The sequence below is a fragment of the Dromiciops gliroides genome, chromosome 3 (assembly GCF_019393635.1).
Source record: "Dromiciops gliroides isolate mDroGli1 chromosome 3, mDroGli1.pri, whole genome shotgun sequence".
Taxonomy (NCBI): Eukaryota; Metazoa; Chordata; class Mammalia; order Microbiotheria; family Microbiotheriidae; genus Dromiciops; species Dromiciops gliroides.
In genome coordinates this window covers 424328150-424347466 of record NC_057863.1, presented here as the reverse complement: position 1 = coordinate 424347466, position 19317 = coordinate 424328150, and the positions used below count along the sequence as shown (strand labels likewise).

The following is a 19317-nucleotide window of genomic DNA, read 5'->3' as shown; positions in this document are numbered from 1 at the left end:
TTAATATGAGCAATTCATATTTTTTAAAATATTCATCCATTTCAGATTTAGTGGCATATAGTCAGAGAAAATAGCACATAATTATTGCTTTAATTTCCTCTTCATTGGTGGTGAATTCACCCTTTTCATTCTTGATACATATTTGGTTTTCTTCTTTCTTTTTTTAGAAATTGCAGTAGACTCCTGGAAGATACCTGGTGTGGCATGGGGGAATATGGATGCACAGTGAAAATGGAAATGGACAGCAAAGTGGATGGGAATGAAGCTTATTGCAGTGGTGGTGGGCAGGCAGATCAAAGATGAATACTAGAGGAATTGGATCTCAGATAAAGGACATTATTACTGTTTCTGAACTTTTAGCTAGTGGAAACATTGATATTCTTTTGAGAGGTTTTTCTTGTGTCAAAATGAACTTTTTCCAAGTCATCTTCTTGAATTATCAGAAAAAAACCACAACTTTCTAGCTCAATTAAGATAAGATAAATGTTCCATTCTGAGAAATAACCAATAATGATATCCTCTCCAAGTCCAGCATCTTCCATTTCTTCAGAACTCAAACCTCTCTTTTGGTACTTTGAGGGGTAATGATGAGAGTATTGGATTTGAAGATATTCTTAATGATCCATTGCAAAGTGAAATAATGGAAGAACCACACATGATGTGGAATACAAACTTGGTTTCCTTTAAGAGAAGTATGTTGCTAATGAATTAATCTCATGTTGATATATCCTCTTTTTAGCATTGAGACCCATACTAGTTTAAACATAGGCCACACCCTTAAAATAAAAAGAAATTGCCGTTTTGGAGACAAGGAGCCCTTCAGCTCCATAACTTTAAAATGCTTTACTTATCAGAGGAAGAGAATGGCATCTCTCTCTTCTCTTGCTAAATTTTTTTGGTAACATAATTGCCAAATCCAAAGCTGACCTAAGCAATCCCTATTTAAATTAGTATATAAATTTTAAAAATTTAACCTAAAATAGTTTCACTAGCTTTTACCATGTTAACAGAATATATGAAAGTAGGCAGGGTTCTTTGGTTGCAAAGTCATAAGCATTTCCTGGATATGCTTGAAGAGAGCTGCATTAAGGCTTACTTTGATCTTAAGTATTTTGCCATAGTGATGGCAGTTACCCATCCGGCCAGTGGAGGGTAATGACTAGTGAGTATACCAGCTTACTATCAAAAGAAAATGAAAAGGGGGGCAGCTAGGTGGTGCAGTGGATAAAGCACTGGCCCTGAATTCATAAGGACCTGAGTTCAAATCTGACCTCAGACACTAGACACTTACTAGCTGTGTGACCCTGGGCAAGTCACTTAACCCTCATTGCCCTGCAAAAAAAAGTCATAAAAGAAAATGAAAAGAATGGGTTTTACTGTCCATGTAGCATCCCAATTACATCACAAATGGAGACCAAGCCTCTTCAGCTTGGCACTGAACCCTGAATGCAGGACATTTTATGCCTTAAAAGAAAATAATTAACACTATACAAACCAGGACACAAATTAGGTAATCTAATTTCTAGCTAAATAGAAAGATTAGGAACTTTTCAAATTGGGAAGGGTAAAGCAAAGAGTCCAATTCCTTGAAATCAGAAAAAGAGGTGTCCCACTCCCCCCAAGTATCTATTTAATCAATGGAACATGGGTTCCAAAGGTTTGTCATGCCGGGGTGGGAGTGGGGATAAGCTCCCACTCTCTATAAAATGCTCTAAAGTGTGCATCTCAAATAGCCTCTGACAACTAAAGCCCAACTCCTGGCCTTCTCATTTTGGAACTGTTTCCACTAACAGGAGAAGGGGGGAAGGTGAGTCACTGGCACCTTAAAACCATTCGCTTTGGGCATGTGGGGCTCATTAACCTGGGTAGGCAACCCGCCTAGGGGAAGGAAACCATGATTTTAAACCTTTGCTGCCTTGCAGCTATACCCATATATGGGAAAGGCTTCGGGAGTTAACTCCGAGAAAAATGAGGAGCCAGAGTCCCTTAGGCAGTTGGATATTGGACATCACATCCCTCTGGCATCTCCTGCAGTGGCACTGGTGACAGACTGTATTGGCTCTGCCTCTCCTTTGGATCCACCAATGTCGCAGAGAGGGAAAACCTGCTGCATGGGTAACAGCCTGTTTTCCATATTGATATGCCCAGGCCAGTTACTCCTCATGGGGTAGATACAACACGAGATGCGGCAGTTACCAGTTATAAGTCACTCAGGAGCTGCAGTATCGGACTGCACAGACACAGTGTGGCCTGTGGCTCTTCAAGGCACTGATCCATAGTCATCCTTGACTGGTGGAGGCCTTCTACTAACAGAACATGGAAACAGTAACTGACTAGAATGGAGCCAGTTTTTAAATAAGATATATAGATTGCTTGATATGTAATTGTGAGAAAACTCCTTGCATCAGTATTTGAATCTGAGAGTCTGGTCAGCATAACCTGGGTCTTTATTTAAAATTCTCCAAGCGGCGGAGCCTGAGCTCTCCTTCTGTTCCCTCAAAAAGAACATTAAATCAAGCCTCTGGATGGATTTTGGAACTACGGAACCTGCAAAGAGACAGAGAGACACAGTCCTCCAACCAGAGATAATTTAGAAGACTTCAGGAAAGGGTCGGTCTGACTAGGGCAAAAGGGAGGCCCAGCGCAGGGCAGCAACCCAGCGCCGAGGAGATCAGGGCAAGTGAGCAGGAATTGCGGGCCACAGCCAAACAACTGAGGCCCCTGGAACCTGGTTCAAAAATCTGGTGGCCAAGAAGGACAGTGGAAAAACCTACCTGCACTGGCCAGGAGGGCCACGAACGGGTCAGGCGGGATCAGATGCCTAGATCTGGCCAAGTGCAGTCAGACAGGAAGTGCAGGGTGGGGAATGTCCACACACCATAAAGGTCTCAGAGTAAAAAGTCAGTCACACAGCACCTATCCCCCTGCACAAGAAGCCCAAAACAGGGACACTGGTGCCCCCAGAGCAGACCTCAACTTAAAAAATAAATAAGCTGCAATAATGAGTAAGAAGCAAAAAAGAGCCCTCTCCATTGAGAGCTTCTGAATCAATAGGGAAGAAGGCAACGCAAACTCAGATGAGGACAATACCCTCAAATTCCCTACTGTGAAGCCTCCCGAGGGAAGGTGAATTGGTCTCAAGAATAAAAAACCTTCCTGGAAGAGCTCAAAAAGATTTCAAAAATCAATTGAGAGAGGTAGAAGAAAAAATGGGGAGAGAAATGAAAACAAAACAATAAAACTATGAAAAAAGGATCAGCAGCTTGGAAAAGGAAGCACAAAGATTGACTGCAAAAAACAATTCCTTAAAAAATTCATCTGGCCAAATGGAAAAAAGTGCATAATTTCACTGAAGAAAACAATGCCTTAAAAAATTCATCGGGCCAAATGGAAAAAAAGGTGCTTAATCTCACTGAAGAAAACAATGCCTTAAAAATTAAAATTGGACAGTTGGAAGATAAGGAATCCATGAGACACTGGGAATCAGTCAAGGAGAAGCAAAAGAATGAAAAAATAGAAGAAAATGTGAAATACCTCATTGGAAAGACAACTGATCTAGAAAACAGATCGAGGAGAAACAATGTGAGAATCATTGGATTGCCTGAAAGCCATGACCAGAAAAAGAATCTAGACACCATATTCCAGGAAATTATTTAGGAGAACTGCCCTGATATCATAGAATCAGAGGATAAAATCATCATTGAAAGAATCCACCGATCACCTCCTGAAAGAGACCCCAAAAGGAAAACTCCAAGGAATATTGTAGCCAAATTCCAGAATTATCAGGTGAAGGAGAAAATACTCCAAGCAGCCAGAAAGAAGCAATTTAAATATCATGGAGCCACAGTCAGGATTGCTCAGGATCTGGCAGCTTCAACATTAAAGGACTGCAAGGCTTGGAATATGATATTACAGAAGGCAAAGGAGCTTGGATTGCAGCCAAGAATCTATTACCCAACAAAAATGTGAATTCTCTTTCAGGGGAAAAGATGGACATTTAATGACATTGGGGACTTTCAATCATTCCTGATAAAAAGACCAGAACTGAATAGAAAATTAGATCTTAACATACAAGACTCAAGAGAAGTTTAAAAAGGTAAACAGAGGGGGAAAAAAAAGGTTACTCAATTAGGTTAAACTGTTTATATCCCTACACGGGAAGATAATATTCATAACTCTTAAGAACTATAAATGTATTTGGGCAGAGAGAAGGACTTTACACAGAGGGTATAAATATAAATTGTCTTTGATGTGATGATACAAAGAAAACTAAGGGGTTAAAAGGGGAGTCTATGGGGAGGAAAGGAAAGGGGAGGTGGAATGGGGTGAATTACATCATATGAAGAGGTGAAAAAAACTATTACAATAGAGGGAAAGAAAGGAGGGGTAAACATTGTTTCAACCCTACTCTCATTAGATTTGATTCAAAGAGGGAATAACATATACATTCATTGGGCTAAAGAAACTTAGCTCATTCTTTATGGAAGCAAAAGGGGAAGGGGAAGGGGGGGACTGATAGAAGGGAGGACAGAAGCAAGGGAGAAAAGGGTAAAGAAAAGAGAGGGGGTGATAAAAAGGGAGGGCAGATTGGGGGAGGCAGGGGTAAGAAGTAAAACGTCGGTGAGGAGGAATAGGGTGAAAGAAGGGGAGAAAAGTACAAAGGGGGTAAATAGAATGGAGGGGAATAGACAGTCAGTAATAATAACTGTGAATGTGAATGGAATGAACTCTGCTATAAAAAGGAAGTGAATTGCAGAGGGGATTAAAAAACAGAATCTTACAATATGCTGTTTACAAGAAACACATTTGAAGCAGAGAGATACACACAGAGTAAAGGTAAAAGGCTGGAGCAGAATATATTATGCTTCAGCTAAAGTAAAAAAAGCAGGGGTAGCAATCCTTATCTCAGGCAAAGCACAGGAAAAATAGATCTCATTAAAAGAGAAAAGGAAGGAAATTACATCTTGCTAAAAGGTACTATAGATAATGAAGTAATATCAATATTAAATATGTATGCGCCAAGTGGTATAGCATCCAAATTCTTACAGGAGAAGTTAAATGAGTTATAAGAGGAATTAGAAAGTAATACTATACTAGTGGGAGATCTGAATCTCCCCCTCTCAGAATTAGATAAATCTAGCCAAAAAATAAATAAGAAAGAAGTGAAAGAGGTGAATAGATTACTAGAAAAGTTAGACATGATAGATGTCTGGAGAAAATTGAATGGGGATAGAAATATACTTTTATAGGAATATACTTTTTTCTCAGCAGTACATGGCACATTTTCAAAAATTGACCATGTATTATGGCACAAAATCATCATAGTCAAATGTAGAAAGGCAGAAATAGTAAATGCACCCTTCTCAGTTCATGATGTAATAAAAATTACATGTAAGAAAGGGCCAGGGAAAAGTAGAATGAATATCAATTGGAAACTAAATAATTTCATTCTAAAGAATGAATGGGCCAAACAGCAAATAATAGAAAAAATCAATAACTATATCCAAGAGAATGGCAATAATGAGACAACACACCAAAATCTATGGGATGCAGCCAAAGCAGTACTTCGGGGAAAATTTATAGCTCTAAATGCTTACATGAATAAAAAAGAGAAAGAGGAGATTAATAAATTGGGCATGCAACTTAAAAAGCTAGAAAAAGAACAAATTAGAAATCCCCAATTAGATACTAAACTAGAGATCCTGAAAAATAAAGGAGAAATTAATAAGACTGAAAGAAAAAAAACTATAGAATTAATCAATAAAACTAAGAGCTGGTTTTATGAAAAAACCATTAAAATAGATAAAATATTGGTTAATTCGATTAAAAAAAAAAGAAGAAAACCAAATTACCAGTATCAAAAATGAAAAGGGTGATGTTACCACCAATGAAGTGGAAATTAAATCAATAATTAGGAATTATTTTGCCCAACTGTATGTCAATAAATTTGACAATCTAAATGAAATGGATGAATATTTACAAAAATATAAACTTCCCAGGTTAACTGAAGAGGAAATAAAATCCTTAAATAAACCCATAATTGAAAAAGAAATTGAACAAGCCATTAATGAACTCACTAAGAAAAAATCCCCAAGGCCAGATGGGTTTACAGGTGAATTTTACCAAACATTTAAAGAACAATTAATTCCAATATTATAAAAATTATTTGGAAAAATAGGTGAAGAAGGAGTTCTACCAAATTCGTTTTATGACACAAATATGGTGGTGATACCAAAACCAGGCAAAGCAAAAACAGAGAAAGAAAATTATAGACCAATTTCCCTAATGAATATTGATGCTAAAATCTTAAATAAGATATTAGCAAGGAGATTACAGCAAGTGATCACCAGGATAACACACTATGACCAGATGGGATTTATACCAGGAATTCAGGTCTGGTTCAACATTAGGAAAACTATTAACATAATTAACCACATCAATAAGAAAACCAACCAAAATCATATGATTATCTCAATAGACGCAGAGAACGCTTTTGACAAAATACAGCACCCATTCCTAATAAAAACACTAGAGATTTTAGGAAGAGGTGGAGCTTTCCTTAAAATAATGAACAGTATCTACCTAAAACCATAAGCAAGTATTATATGCAATGGAGATAAATTAGAGGCCTTCCCAATAAGATCAGGGGTGAAACAAGGATGTCCATTATCACCCCTATTATTTAATATTGTACTAGCAATGTTAACTTTAGCAATCAGAGAAGAGAAAGGAATTAAAGAATTAGAATAGGCATGGAGGAAACAAAACTATCCCTCTTTGCAGATGATGTGATGGTATACTTAGAGAATCCTAGAGAATCAACTCAAAAATTACTTGAAACAATTAACAACTTTAGCAAAGTAGCAGGATATAAAATAAATCCACAGAAATCATCAGCATTTCTATACATGACCAACAAAGTCCAGCAGCAAGAGATAGAAAGAGAAATTCCATTTAAAGTAATGGTAGATAATATAAAATACTTGGGAGTCTACTTGCCAAGACAAACCCAGGAACTCTATGAACACAACTACCAAACACTCTTCACACAAATCAAATCAGATCTAAATAATTGGAAAGATATCAATTGCTCATGGATAGGCAGAGCTAATATAGTAAAACTGGCAATACTGACTAAATTAATTTATTTATTCAGTGCTATACCAATCAGACTACCTAAAAATTATTTTATAGAGCTAGAAAAAATGATAACAAAATTCATCTGGAAAAACAAAAAATCAAGAATATTCAGGGAAATAATGAAAAAAAAAATTCACAGGAAGGTGGGTTAGCGGTACCAAACCTCGAGCTTTACTATAAAGCAGCAGTCATCAAAACTATCTGGTACTGGCTAAAAAATAGAGTGGTAGATCAATGGAATAGGCTAGGCACAGGAAATGCAGTAGTAAATGACACTAGTAATGTAGTGTTTGATAAACCCAAAGACTCCAGCTTCTGGGAGAGGAACTCAGTATTTGACAAAAACTGCTGGGAAAACTGGAAGATAGTATGGCAGAAATTAGGCATAGACCAACATCTGACACCTTATACTAAAATAGGGTCAAAATGGATACATGATTTAGACATAAGAGGTGATACCATAGGTAAATTAGAAGAGAAAGGAATAGTCTACCTATCAGATCTTTGGAAAGGAAAACAGTTTATGACCAAACAAGAGATAGAGTATATTATAAAATGCAAAATGGATGATTTTGATTACATTAGATTAAAAAAATTTTGTACAAACAGAAGCAATGCATCCAAAATTAGAAGGGAGGCCGAAAGCTGGGAAACAAATTTTGTGGCCAGTACTTCTGATAAAGGCCTCATCTCTAAAATATATAGGGAACTAAATCAAATTTATAAGAATCCAAGTCATTCCCCAATTGAGAAAAGAGGCAATAGTATACACAATCAGTTGGGTGTAGAAATCTATCTTACCATATAGGAAAGTAATAAGTGAAGGGGATAAGTATGAGACAGGGGAAGCTGATAGAATGGAGGACAATTTGGGGGAGGTAAAAGTCTGAAGCAGAACACTTTTGAAACTGGATAAGGTAAAAGGAGAGAGTAGGATAAACAGGGAAGAATAGGATGGAGATAAATACATAGCTGGTAATTATTACTGTGAGAAAAATTAGAGTGAGTTTCTCTGAAAAAGACTTCATTTCTCAAACAGAAAAACTTAATCAAATTTGTAGAAATAAGCATTATTCTTTATGGTAAATGATCATGATAAATGGCCAAAGGATATGAACAGGCAGTTTTCAGAAACAAAAATTCAAAGCTATCCATAGTCATATAAAAATACTGTAAAAAACTATTGATAAGAAAAATGCAAATTACAAGAACTCTGAGTTATTACCTCACACCTATCAGATTGGCTAACCTGACAGAAAATAAAAATGGCACTTGTTGGAGGGGATATGGGAAATTAAACACTAATGTACTATTGGTGAAGTTGTATACTAATTCAACCATTCTGGAGAGCAATTTGGAATTATGCCAAAAGAGATATAAAATCATGTATACCCTTTGACCAAGAAACTCTACTACTACGTCTATATCCAAAAGAGATTTTTAAAAAGAAAAAGACATATCTGTACAAAAATATTTATCTCAGCAAGTTTATTGGTGGCAAAAAATTGGAAATTGAGATGTCTATCAACTGTGTATTGACTAAACAAGTTGCATATGACTGTGATGGAATGCTACTGTGCTTTAATAAATTATGAGCAAGATGCTCTCAGAAAAACATCGGCTACAGTTAAGAGTGTTGTGAGTCTCCTGTAGCCTATAGATTGTATGTTTGATACATCTGATCTAAACCAAGTAAAGAAAAAATGAATAAACTATTTTGTCTATAGAATCAGGCTAAATTCTTAAATTTTAACAGCATAAATGAAATTAAATCTAAGTTTAGGTAATGGAATCAATCAAAGATGAAATTGAACATTTAAGTTTCTTTAATGTACTTTGAAATACTTATCCACTGGTACTGGCTAAGAAATAAGAGTGGAGGACCAATGGAATAGGCTAGGCACAGGAGACGCTGTAGTAAATGACATTAGTAATGTACTGTTTGATAAACCCAAAGACTTCAGCTTCTGGGATAGGAATTCAGTATTTGACAAAAACTTCAGGGAAAACTGGAAGACAGTATGGCAGAAATTAGCCATAGAACAACATCTTACACCTTATACTAAAATAAGGTCAAAATGGGTACATGATTTAGACATAAGAGGTGATACCATAGGTAATTTAGGAAAAGGAATAGTCTACCTTTCAGATCTTTGGAAATGAGAACAGTTTATGACCAAACAAGAGATAGAGAATATTATGAAATGCAAAATGGATGATTTTGATTGCATAAAATTAAAAAGGTTTGTACAAACAGAAGCAATGCATCCAAAATTAGAAAGGATGCAGAAAACTGGGTAACAATTTTTATGGCCAGCAATTCTGATAAAGGCCTCACTTCTAAAATATATAGGGAAGCAAATAAAATTCATAAGAATCCAAGTCATTCCCTAATTTAGAAATGGTCAAAGGATATGAACAGGAAGTTTTCTGATGAAGAAATAAAAGCTATCTACTGCCATGTGAAAAAATGCTTTAAATCACTATTGATTAGAGAGATGTAAATATAAAAAACTCTGAGGTATCACCTGACACCTAACAGATTGGCTAATATGAAAAAAAGGAAAATAATAAATGTTGGAGAAGCTGTGGAAAAATTGGAACACTGACCCATTGTTGATGGAACTGTGAACTGATCCAACCATTTCTGGAGAGCAATTTAGAATTATGCCCAAAAGGCTATAAAGGTGTGCATACTCTTTGTCCCAGCCATACCACTTTGGGGTCTTTTTCCCAAAGAGATCATAAAAAAGGGAAAAGGATCCACATGTACAAAAGATATTTATAGCTGCTCTTTTTGTAGTGACAAGGAATTGGAAATTGAGGGGTTGCCCATCAATTGCGGAATGGCTGAACAAGTTGTGGTATATGAATACAATGAAATTCTATTGTGCTGTATAAGAAACGATGAGCAGGAGGAGTTCAGAGAAACCTGAAAGGACTTGCATGAACTGATGATGAGTGAGATGAGCAGAAGCAAGAGAACACTACAAACAGTATTATAATTATATGTTAATCAACTGTGATAAACTAGATTCTTCTTACCAATCCAGCAGTACAAGAAAGTTCCAAAGGACTCATGATGGCAAAGGCTCTCCAAATCCAGAAAAAAAAGGAACTGTGGAATATGGATGCTGATTGAACCATAATATTTCTTTTCATTTTGGTGCTATTGTTTTTCTTTTTTGAGGTTTTTCCGTTTTGCTCTGATTCTTCTCTCATGACATGACTAATGCAAAAATATGTTGAATGTTATATATATATATATATATATATATATATATATCCTATATCTGATTACCTGCTGTCTAGGAGAAGGGGGGAGAGAGGGGAGGGAGGGAGAAAAATTTGAAATTGGAAATCTTATATAAATAAATGTTGAAAACTATCTCTACATGTAACTGGAAAATAATAAGATACTTTTATTTTAAAAAATATTTGTCCACTAACATGACTTTATCACAATTTGGGGGTTCTTTTAGACGCAAAATTAATTCATTTTCTCTCTGGATACTTATTAGTTTTATAGCATAACTAGGTACAGTATGAATAGTTAACCTGATAATTAGGAAAATGCAGCAGACATGGGAACTAGGAACTAGGATTACTAGGAACAGCTATAGAAACAAGGGGAGCAACTGACGTGTATCACAAATAGTTAGGCAATAATTTTGATCTGCCTAGGTGAAATTTAGTTGAAGTCTTTAAGGAAAAGGGGAAGTGTTGTTGTTTTTGCTGATAATTGTAACAGTGAGTCCTCTTGCTTTTTGGTAGACCTGGTTACACAAAGGAGACAAGCCTTTAGCAAATGGGAAAGGGGACTAATACAACTTTTTCTCTATGCCAGTGTTGGTCATAAAATTATAATCTGTAAAAAAAGCACTTAGATCTCTAATCTTATTCAATTTATTAGGGATACCATTGGTCTCTAAATAATTAGGTCCAAGTCTTTTCTCAATGTCAGAGACCCTTTGAGTGCTAGCTACTTTTATGCAACTTGGGAGTGCACTAAAAATAAAAAAAAACATTACAATTTGCTGATTGGTCAATTCAAAAAGTGAGTAATTCTTATGTTCACCTAAGGGAAATGTCGATCAATCATAACCACTTTGTCAACAGGTCTTTCATAGGTCATTAAGACCTTCCATGGGTCATCAACTTCAGAAAAATTCAGCAAGGGCTTTCCAAAGGTCTTAAGAATGTTTCCAAAACATTTCAGGGTTTTTCATAAAATATAATACTCTTGTGTTTGACCAAGAGTATCCTATGGTCCAAGGAAGTGTGGGTTTGAAGCAAAGGTCACAAGGGAGTAGATGGTAGTTATTAATAGGGATGGAGTGTATTGCGCAAGCAAATGAACCATATTACAGTACATTGCAGAGTGGGGGAAGGGGTAGTGCAGCAATTACATTCTTATTACCTTTCTAACAACATGAATATAGCTGATATATATAAGTAATATAATCATTCATAATGCTTATTCTAACATCATTAACATGGATAACTTGGTTAAACTTAAACCTATTCTGATTAATTCACCAACACAATCACTGGTACCCATCAAATATGAATAAATTGAATAAAATACTGATTAATTTGAGTAAGAGGTATCAAAATCATTGTATCACCAGGTGCTTTTCTTCTCAGAGCTTTTTTTTTTTTTTTTTTGGTTCTTTACCAATATTCTGACCTGTTAGGAAAATAGCTGGGAATGATTAAGGCAGGAAATTTTGTGCTTCTGTATCATTCTTAGAAGCCTCATATTCTATGTCTATACTATGAAAATTCCCTGAAGTAATAGTATAAGTTCATCTTGAAGTTTGCCATTCTGACATAGTAATTCAGACACTGCCTTGGCTCTATGTATGGAAAATGGATATAAGATGATACCCCATGTCTCTAGAATAGTGATTCATAACCCAGGATTGATGAATTTGTTTTTAAAATATCTTGATGACTCTATTTTTTTCTCATTTTTTTACTTGTTTAGAATTTTATTTTCCAAGACATATGTAAAAACAAATTTTGAAATAATTTTTTTTTAAATTTTGTCTTACAACTTCTCTTCCTCACTCCCTTCCCCCCCCCACCCCCAAGAACTCAAACAAATCAATATAATTATACCTTAATAGTCATGGAAAACACCCACATTAGTTAGGTTGTGAGAGAAAACAATTAAAAAACAAAGCTTCAGATTAAGGAATTGTCAAAGAAAAAAAATTTTTAAATATGTTTGAATCTGTTTTCAGATACCATCAGTTCTTTCTCTGTATATGGATTGCAATTTTCATATATCCTTCAGGGTTATATTGGATCGTTGCCTTGCTGAAAATAACCAAGTGCAGATCATCTTGCACTATTGCTGTTATTTTGTATACAGTACATTTCACTCTGCTTCAGTTCATGTAGGTCTTTCCAGGCTTTTCCGACAGCATCCTATTCATCATAACTTTTATATAGTACCTTAAACTTCACAAAGAATTTTCTTCATAATAGCCCAGCAAAGTATGTACCATACATTCTGTGATTATAGTCGATCATCATAACTATTTCCCTCCATTCTATTCCCTTCCTTTGATATTTGATGACTGAATTTTAATATAATTGGTTTCCCATGGAATTACATTTGTTTTATTTTTTGGCATGTTATATTACAAGAAGGAAGGTTTGGATCTGGTATTAATTTTGATAAGGAAAAATCACCAAAAAAGACTGTCTTATAAAGCATTAAACTGTCCAGTGGTGTGAATATTCATCTCAGTCATGCAATAAAAAAGATCCCTTTTTTGGATTGAAAATTAGAGTTTAAATTACTTCATAATTCCTTTTCTACTCTGAGATGTCCTTCTAACTCTAAGCATAGTTATTGTTGATTCTATGCAAAGACTTGAGATAAGTCTAAATTGTTGAGTTCTAAATTTGAATGAGGCTCTTTCCATAAATTTAGAAAATTTATTTTAAAGTTTAATAATTGAAGTCACAATGTGAAAAAGAAAAATATATAGGGGCGGCTAGGTGGTGCAGTGGATAGAGCACTGGCCCTGGAGTCAGGAGTACCTGAGTTCAAATCCGGCCTCAGACACTTAACACTTACTAGCTGTGTGACCCTGGGCAAGTCACTTAACCCCAATTGCCTCACTAAAAAAAAAATCTTGATTTTTTTTCATATTTTGGTATTAAATTTTACCAATTTATCAGGCATATCTGGAAGAAATTTCAATTGTTTAACACAGCTTTCCTCCACAGTTGAAAATTTTGTCAATCCAAATCAACTCCTCTATATATTTGTGAATTAAATGACAGTATTTTTGGACAGAAATAATGCATGTCTGTGTCATTATTGCCAATATTTAATTAAATTGATTTTAATATAACATTCAACAAGGCAATTCAAAGAAACTTCAAACTGTGACAGCAAATAATCTTTGTTCATGAAAATGCATATAAATGTGGCTTTCAAGTATTGCTGAAAGAGAATGTGTGGTAATGTAGATGATATTGATTTGTTAAATCATAAACATGATATTCTATCATTTCTTTTTTATGAAGCAGAAAATCAAGTTCTGAGCTAAAGTCTAAAAATGTAAAATAGATCCAGCGTGTTATTCATACTTTTAGAGAAGTACTATATTCATAAACATTTTTCTTATTTAATCTGTCCATCTTTTATTACTTGGGAATATTCCCAGGTGCTTCCTATGCTCATTTATTCACCCCAAAACAAGACTCAAAATGGTATGCAAACATTGTAACCTACAACACCTATAAATAATATTTTTTATTAGATTTTAAAGGTTATTTTTAATTCAACAAACACAAAATATTCAGTAATAATGCATTAATGTGAGTTATTTCCTGGATGAAAAATACATTGTCTACTGTTTTTTGAGCTACTTGCTGTAATCTGAAAAAAAAAAGTTAAATGACTTATATAACCTCCTCCTCTCTTCCTTCACGTCTTCTACATCTTGGCTATTATAACATATTCATCACTTAAAGAGCAGAGTCTCAGATGTTTGAGCATTGAAATTTTTCCTACAATCATGAAGCAAGAGTATTTGGGGAGCTAAGGTCATTTTTATAGAAATAGTGACATATTTATAATTAGATTTGGAAAATCTTGCTCCCAAAATGTCTTAGAATGATGACACTGTGTCTCAAATGAATGATACAGATTGCTATTTAAGCCTACTCAAAGGCACCTTGTCTTTGTGATTTGTGAAATAAACATATGGCTGAGATTTTATTTTTGGACAGATTTTTTTCTGACCCCAAGGGCTCTGATGAAATACCAAAAGGGAAAAAAAAAGAAAAAAAGGAGGAAATCTTCAATAATTCTTTACTGTAATAGGAAATGATAGTGGGGGAAGAGATTAGAAATAAGATTTACTAAAACCAAACAAAAATAATGAGAAAATGTTTAAGAAATTATTTCAACCTTAAAGTAAGTTCAATTCAATTCAACTCAGCTTAACTTAACTCAATTCTGTTCCATTTCAAGGCAATCCAATAAAATTAATTTCAACAATCATTTATTAAGTGCCTACTGTTCTTCCAGGCACTACACAAAATGCAAGAAATACAAATTAAAAATGAAACAGTTGCAAACAGTCAAGGAACTTGTATTCTATTGGGCGGAAAAGATGTACAAGAATTATACACGTTTTTATGTAGATACATGTACATATACATGTAGATACATGTACATATACATGCGTTCACACACATATATATACATACACATGTGTGGGGGTATAATTTTGTGGAGTAGAACAATAGCAACAGGGAAAATAAGGAAAAAATTATTGTATGATGATTGTACTTGAGTTCCTAAGAAGGGTTTACAGGCTAATAGTATAAAAATAAATAGTCAATTCTTTTCTTTCTCCACACCCAAACAAAATAAGTATAATTATATACAAAAAATAATTTGGAAATGACTGGTAGATTTGTGTTTTCTTTTGAAAGATTTCTGAACAAACATTAAGGTTAAGGAGGAAGTTTGCCATTAAGTTTCCTGGTATCTTCAATCAGGACAGCAGGAGCGGAACAAATTAGCATGTTAGGGCTCAGCAACCTGATGTTCTACATCTTTTATAATTGTTAAAACAGAAAGGGAACAAGACAATTAATATTTAATTCTCAAGTTTCAATGGAAAATTATAAAACTGCTAATCTATTATAAAATAAAATCTATCTCCAAATAAGCTTTGGCTTCACACATTCTGCTTTTTCATTAATTACCAGCCATTATGATTGGCATTGTTATGCAGTTAAAGGCACAAAGGGGGAAAAATCACATCAATTTCTTGATTACAAAGAAACATTCTATGAACAGCTTGGTATGAAGTAGACTAATTATCCCAGTAGAATATAGCTTGATATAATGGAGAAAGATTTTATGATTAGGTTTCTCTGCTCCAAATTGTTTCTAACATGGGTAAGTTCCTCCAAGTTGAATAATTTGAGGTTCAACTTAAATTTCTGGTGAGGGCTTCTTCTCTAGCCTATATAATTCACTAATGTCAAATACTGGGGTGGAAGCATGATACTTACTATAAGAGGGACATGAACTGACAGAGAATGAAGGGTTTTTTGTCTTAGCTTTTTAGCTGTTTAGCTCTTGGGAATTTATTTAATCCTTCAGTACCTTAAGTTGCTGATGACCTACAAACTGACAAAATGCTTTCTAAGGTCCTTTCCAGAGAGAGCTACAACTAGTGTGGATTGACAAGGATTTGCTCCAGAATGTCAGCATGAAGGGGTAGGTGCTTCCTCTCCATGGTTGTCTAAAGATTACTGTCCCTGTGGCACTGCCTCATTGTGCTCCACCATGCCAGCATGATCTTACTATCTCACCTGTCTCAGAACCAACATTCCCATGGTTCTAGACAATTTTTCCTTCTTGCCATTGCAATATACACTCAACCTCTGTAGGACATCAACAGGAGACACTGGCAGATGGTCTGCTTTTGTTTTTCAGATGACTGTATGCAAAGCCCAATTAAACAGCCTGTAGAAAGAAAATAGCCAAGACATTTTGACTAACTAATACTGTAGACAATTCTGTAAAAAGTTTAGTGCATGTGCTAGACAACCTAAAATGACATTACCACAGTGGGAAACACTATGTGGAGACAGAAGAATCAATGCATGTGTGAACATTTTACCTTTGGCCTAAAATGTTGTTGGGAGTGGTCATTTTTAATTAGCTGCATAGTCAAAACTCTGTTTATATAAAATTACCTAATCAAAGTTACTGTATTTATTGAATTTATGTCTAGGGGTTAAGGACTCATTCATTCACAGCAAAATATACCGTATTTTAAAAGGGGAAGGGCTGAGATCCACTCTCCTTTTAGGCCACATTTTTCCCCAAATGGTCTCTGAGTTGCTTTTTGAAGTTTTGTCTTCTTTAATTTGTCCTTTTTAGGGCTAGATGCAGGAAATGGAGTCTCCAACCACAATCTGAGCCATGAGGATGCTGGAACCCAGGATTTCAGGCCAAATGGAACAGCTATCCCAGCAGGAAAGCATTAGGAGCAATGATATAGGATAATAGCTTAGGCGAACTTTGGATTTCACCTTGGTGAAATATTATGTGAGTTATGAGCTTAATCCTCTTCTCCTCTCCAGAGATCAATGCAGTAGAGAAGACAATTAAGCCCCCATGGAATTTGGGACTATATATCTCAAGTGAATATTCCTTTATATAAATTAGTCTGATGATAATTGGTTCAGCATAAATGGAATGCTAGTCAGTGGGCCCCTATAATGGGAAGAACATATAATGGTGGAGGCAGAGAACGGGCAGTTCATCACTTTAAGAAGGAGTCAAAAGTCAAGAAATAGGCTGGCAAGATGAGCAGGCACATAAAGGTGAGGACCATAGAAAGTTTCTTTGGTGACAAGGAAGATTGATGTATACCCTCAGAAAAGGATAGCAATGTCAGGGTTCCTACATCTAAAACTTCCTAGAAAAATATGAATTGGTCTCAAGCCATAGAAGTGCTCAAAAAGGAATCTAAGAGAGATAATTTGAAAATAATTGGACTACCTGAAAACCATGATCAAAAAAAGAGCTTAGACATCATCTTCCAAGAGATTGTGGGGGGAAATTGCACTGATATTCAAGAAACAGAAGGTAAAATAGAAATTGAAAGAATCCAGCAATTACCACCTGAAAGAAATCCAAAAATGAAAACTTCCAGGAATATTATGGCCAAATTCCAGAGCTCTCAAGTCAAGGAGTAAATATTGAAGACAGCCAGAAAGAAACAGTTCAATTACCATGGAGCCACAGTCAGGATAACACAAAATCTAGCAGCTCCAACATTAAAGGATGAGAGGGCATGGAATATGATATTCCAGAGGGTAAAGGAAATAGAATTACACCCAATAATCACCTACTCAGAAAAACTGAGTATTATCTTTCAGGGCAAAAAAATGAGACTTCAATGAAAAAGCAGACTTTCAGTTATTCCTGATGAAAAGACCTGAACTGAAGAGAAAATGTTACTTTCAATCACAAGACCCTATAGAAGCATAAAAAGTTAAACAGGAAAAAGAAATCATGATGGATGTTAAAAGGGTAAGCTGTTTACATTCCTACATGGGAAGAGAATACATTTAACTCAAAATAACTTTCACAGTATTAGGGCAGATGATAGGAATAAATTTAGACAGAGAGCACAGGTGGGACTTGATTATAAAGGGTTGATATCTGTAACTCATTTAATTTTTGTTAATCTTTTTTTGTGGGGTGGTCAGGGTCAGATGGCATGCCTGGAGTCACTGAGTTGGTGAATGTCTTGTGTCTGAGGCCAAATTTGGGATCAGGCCTCCCTGGGTCCAGGGTGGGTACTTTGTCCACTGTGGCACCTAGCTGCCCCATGATGACATATTTAGGGTAAAATTGAGGGGGCAGAGGATTGCACTGGGTGACAGGGAAGGAGAGAGCTAGAATGGAGTGAAATCTCACATGAACAAAGCCAGAAAAGGCTTATGAAGTGGGGGAAGAAAGATGAGGGAGGAGTAGGGCAGTGAATGAGCCTTGCACTCCATCAGAATTGGCTCAAATACCTTAATCTGAGCAGAGTTGGCTCAAGGAGGGATTAACATACACACTCAATTTTATGGACTAATCTATCTAATCCTGAAAGAAAGTAGGAGGGGAAGGGGATAAGGAGGAAAGGGTGAAAGAAGGGAGGGCAGAGTTGGGGAGGGGACAGTCAGAAGCAAAACACTTATGAAGAGGGATAGGGTAAAAGAAAATAAAAAATACAGTAAATATCATGGAGAGAGAATAGATTGGAGGGAAACAATTAACAATAGTAACTGTGAAAAAATTTTGAAGCAGAGGCAAGAGTAATGAAAGATGACAATGATGATGATGGATGGATGGATTGATGACTGGAAGAAGATGAGGATTGATTGATGAGGAGGACTGATGATGAGGAGAAGGATTGAATGATGAAGAATAGGATTGACAGTGATGATGTGAAATTGATGGATTATGATTGATGATGATGATGATGACAAAATGTATGGTACTTACTCTTCAGAGCCATGGTAAAGAAAATTATTTGTCAGGTATAAGGTACTATATAAATGTTATCTGTTACTGTTGCTGCAATAATTAACCTCATGGGTTTATTGTAAGGAAATCTCTCTTTAAAGTACTATATAAATGTAGTTTACTATAAAAAATGATGGGCAAGATACTATCAGAAAGACCTGGAAGGCCCTGCATAAGGTGATGCAAAGTGAAGTGTACTGTTTACAAAATAACAGCATTACTGTGAGATGATCTGCAATGAATGATTCGGTTTTTTTGATCAATGCAATGATCCAGGATAACTGAAGGTCTTATGAAAAGTGCAATCTATCTACAGAGAGGGAACTGATGGTATCTGAATACAGATTGAATCATATTTTTTTGTTAGTTCTTTTATCTGAAGTTTCATTTTTGTCTGTTTTCTTTCATAACCTGGCTAATGTGGAAATATTTTGCATGACGACTCATGTATAGCTTATATTGAATTCCTTGAGTTATTGGGGGGGGAGGGAGGAAGAGAATTTGGAACACAAAGTTTTAAAAAAATTGATGTCAAAATTTGTATTTTACATGTAATTTGGGAAAATAAAATTATAAATATTTTTTAAATTATATAAAAA

The 19317-nt window shown here is 35.4% G+C and overlaps 1 pseudogene; it reads left to right on the top strand.

Annotated features, from left to right (window-relative positions):
* The first annotated feature begins 299 nt into the window (after window positions 1-299).
* Window positions 300-712, top strand: LOC122747749 (annotated as a pseudogene).
* The last annotated feature ends 18605 nt before the right edge of the window (window positions 713-19317 follow it).